Consider the following 4,365-nt stretch of genomic DNA (forward strand, 5'->3'; position numbering starts at 1 on the left):
GTAGTGACTGCGGGTGCCCACGGGTGAGCACAGCTGGGTGCTGGACCCCAAACAGCCCTGCCCCGCAGCCCTGCTCCAGAGAGGGGCAGAGCTCGCTTTAGCCCGACAGCCACAGGCACACACTCATCATCCTCACCCCCCAACCACTCACCATCTCCCAGACCTTGGGGTTTCCAGTGGTAAAGAGACCACCATGAGAGGAACCCCCAGTTCCTGCTGGACTCAGCCGCCCCAGGTGCACCCACCCCTCCGAATCTCCACTCTCCCGGGGGCAGCCAGCCCTCACCCCGCTCACGGTGGAAGTTTCTGGGGCTTCAGTCAAGGTTTCAAAGACTGGAACTAGCAAAGACACCTCTGCATCACCAGTAACTACGCAGGGTGGGGGAGATGGGGTACATATGCCACGGAGACACTCATAAAACCCCCTGACACTGAGGAACGAGGAGATCCCACAGCTCCACGGAGCCGCCGAGACTCAGAGCGGCACAGTTATTTATTTATTTTCCACCCTGGTACATGACATTTCTCTTCTCACGAAGGCGGCAGCAGCAGAAAGCCCATCACACAGCCTCTCTCCTGAAAGCAGAGCCTGGAAACCAGAGGCTCATCTGCATATTCATAAGTACCTGATAAATTAATCATGATGGCAGAAGCATTCAGGCTAGAAGGGAGGTGACAGGGGAAGGTTGCACCCCCCAACACAAGCCCATCCTCACTCTCGCACACGCTCCTCATCTTCCAGGCACAAAATGTTTTGATCCCTTCGCAACTCAGCTGAACCCCCAGCTCCTCACGGGGAAGGAGGCTGAGCACCCCCTGCACCCTGCAGGCACCCGCCGCCTCAGCCCCCCACCCCGCTGCTCACTGTCTTCAGGGAGGGATGCTGAACAGATGGGCTGGAGTAGAGCAGAGCACCCTAAGTCTGGGGAGAGCTCAGCTGCCACCACCAGACCCCCCAGAACCCAGCTGTGAGCTCTGCTCCCATCCCAGCGCCTGTCCCCAGCCCAAATCTGCCCCTGACATGGTTCAGCACGCCCCAGGAGTGCCCAACCTTAAAGCTGGCATTGCTGTTGCCAAAGAGGTTCACCCTAAAAATCGTCCTGTGTCCCCTCTCCCGTCAGTGCCCTTTGGCTGGGGGTGACCAGGCATCGCCAGGATCTTGTGCCCGGGAGCAAGGCACAGGGGGGTCCTGCGAAGGGGGCGGGTGGCGTTTGGCTGGCATAGAGCTGCTGGAGGTGGGAGATGGGGAAGAGCGAGGGGAGTCAGGGGGTCCTGCCCTGTGCCCTGGCAGAGGGAACAGCCTCCATGCAGACACCTCTTGTTCTGCCAGCTGTGAGACAGCTGTGGCCTTGCCTTCACCTCACAAAACCTCTCCTCATGCAGACCCAGTTCTGGGGGAGTCCTTGGTGTCACTCCACTGAAACCCCTTGGTTTGGGGGGAGGAGTCACCCTGCCCTGGGGACAGATGCTGCCTCCGGTAACAAGTAAATTCAACCTCAGGTGCAGCACCTGAGCCCACCCCGCTGTCCCCAGGAGCTGCCCTTGGCGGAGCGGGCAGGGGGGTAGAAAGCAGCTGGCAGCTGCCCCTGGAGCCCAGGAGGGTCCAGCACACTCTCACTTACTCTTCTCTGATCAGCAGGCAACGGCAGAGGCAGCTGCAGGGCTGGGCTCACCAACAGCCGTCCCCAGCACCCACTGGTCATGGGGCTCTGCCCAGCACCAGCGTCACCCCACGGGCATTTGGAGGGCTCGGATCTGGCATTAGGGAAGTCGTGCACCAAATCCAGTGCCAAAGCCAACAGCCTGGCCAGGTCCTCGCAGCGCTGGAGCTGCCTGGGAGAGGCCATCACTGCACACCCAACAGGTCCTCCACACCAGGAGGGACAAGGATGGACATGGTAATGAAGAACTGACCCCTCTCATCTCCTGGGCTGCCACCCAGCTCTGTCCCCAGCACCCAGCTCCCTTGGGAGGGGTTGGGAACCCACCCTTGCACCACAAGCCAGGCACCGATTCCTAGGTGCTGACCCACAGATGAAGCTGCTCCGTGTCATCCTACACCAACGAGACTGCACCCAGTCCCAGCAGCACATCCCCAGAAAAGCAACTTTGTCCTCTGCCAATGGCAGTGCAGGAGCTGTCTGTCCTTCAGCCTGCTGGCTGTGAGTCAGATCACTCCCATGTCACCTCCCGGCTCAAATACTAAAGAGCAGGAGTGTATTTTGGGACCCACACGTGTTAGCAGATGTTTGGAGGAGTCCCCTGCGGAGAGAGTGGTAGGAGAGCTATGGGGGACACAGCAGCGTGGTCGAGAGGCCGCTCCCTTTAGCGGAGTGTTTAATATGTTGGGCTTGGTCTGGACCTGCGTAATTAGCATCTGAGCGGTAATTATTCACACTTGGCCTTTCTATATCCTGCTTATAGATTTGATGATTAATGTTGCTCCTTGAGTTAAGCCTACCCTGGATTTACCAGCGCGCGTTGGGAGAGTTAAGCGGAGGCTGTTGTGTGACAGAAGATGCCGTCCCTTACATCTAACAGCAAAAACAATGCAACAGAAAAACCGGAGTAAGAAGCGCTTTGCCCAGAAGCAGCAGACGCTGAGCACAAAGCAGCCATCTCAGCACACACCACCGTCACCATCGACGCACAAGTATCTCGGCTGCATGGCAGGAGAGGCAAAAACCTCCCCCCGGCATTCGGAGGTCGCTGATGTGGGATGCTTTGGGGTTTGCTGGCACCGTGGAGACACGAGCTGGGCAGCGCTCTGCAGCAAAGCAAGGGTGCACAGACCCCCTGAGCCACCTTTCCACCACACTAACCCAACAAGGGGTCTCCAGCGAGGGACCTGCTGCACCCACACGCTGGGAAGTGGGGAAATCCAGCGGCTAACATCACACTGGGACCAATACAGCTCAGCCAAGCAAAATCCCTAAGCCAGCAGTGGGCTCACCTGCCTTCCTGAGCACCGGCTCCCCCAGCATCACTGCTGGCCCCAGGTGAGGAGGCTGCGCTGCCTGCAACAGTCCTTGGTCTCGCTGAGGGACCTGGGGCAGGTTTGCAGCGCCGCTGGCTGAGACCATCAGAGGCCAGGTGCTCTCTGGCTGCTCATTGGGGCAAAAGGCACTTCCAGGTGAGCTGCGCTCTGAAGTTTCTCTGCCAGGCAGGCAAGAGGGCCATGAGCTTCATCCGGGAGCTTGCCCAACACCAAAGAGCATGTGGAGGTTGGTGTGGAGAGAAGGAGCCAGCCAAGCCCAGCAGCAGAGCTGCCTGGGCTCCTCTTCCTCAGGGAAGGCACCACCCAGCTCTAGGTCCTACAGGAGAAGGAGAGGAGCTAAGAAAGAGAAACCTACCCCACACCCTGCTCTTATCCTCACCTCTGGCCCCATGATTGGTCCAGCCTGAGCAGAGGCACCTGCCCCACACCTGCAGGGATGAGGCAGAGCCTTAACCCTGTCTGTGCTGCTGCCCAGAGGAGGGGAAAAGGCTTTCCCCAGAGTGATGAAACCCCCTGACGAACATCCCTCTCTGATGAAACAGAGTGATGCTGTTGTGGACCATCCTCACTCCTTGTTTCCTCCTTTGGTTGCTTTTATGGGGCAGAAGCTGCCTCTTCTTGCCCGGCCGGCAGGTCCCCCTGGACCCTTGGCTGGGAGGGGAGCATTTCCCCCAGCTCCTGTCGTGCCAAACTCACGGGGAGTCATAACTATCAGAGCGCAGCATCCGCACCGTGCTGCCTGCTCCCACCTTTCCAGTGGGAAACGGGGGCGCTGGCTGCAGCGTGAAGCCACAGGCACTTCTGAAGTCAGTCCCAACCAAATTGGTTTTTCATTCTCCCCAAGCAGGGTAAAGTGATTTTTAACGTTGGGGCTGGACTCCAGCGGCCTCTTCACAGCCCCGTGCAGCCAGGAGCAGCCCCAGGCTTCGGGGCAGCCCCTCCTGCCCCAGGTCCCTGAGCATTTCCACACTTTGGTTTGGGGGGCTTGGTTTTTTATAAGCTACCAGCAAAGCAGTGCATTCCCCCCCTTTTCCTCCCCCAAATGAGGCTTTTCCATTGAAACGTGTGAAGCTGATTTTTCCCCCCCTTTTTCCCCAGGTTTTACAACATGAAAGTGAATGTTGATGTGAATGGAATTTTGAAATTGGAGACAGGGAAGTTCTGCTCCGGGAGGCGACTATTTGCTCACAAAATCACCTCTTTTCAAGCTCCCTGAAGAAATTCTGCACAATTACTTTTCCCTCCTCCTCACCCAACCAGCCCACTGCCCTGCGCTGCTCCGGCTTTTGTTTCTCCTCTGCTTCCTAGTGAGGATGAACAAAACACCACCACGCCGTGCCGTGCCCGTGCCCACTTCTCGCCGCAGC

This window comes from Buceros rhinoceros, unplaced genomic scaffold (genome assembly GCF_000710305.1).
Source record: "Buceros rhinoceros silvestris isolate BGI_N320 unplaced genomic scaffold, ASM71030v1 scaffold21425, whole genome shotgun sequence".
NCBI classification, from domain to species: Eukaryota; Metazoa; Chordata; class Aves; order Bucerotiformes; family Bucerotidae; genus Buceros; species Buceros rhinoceros.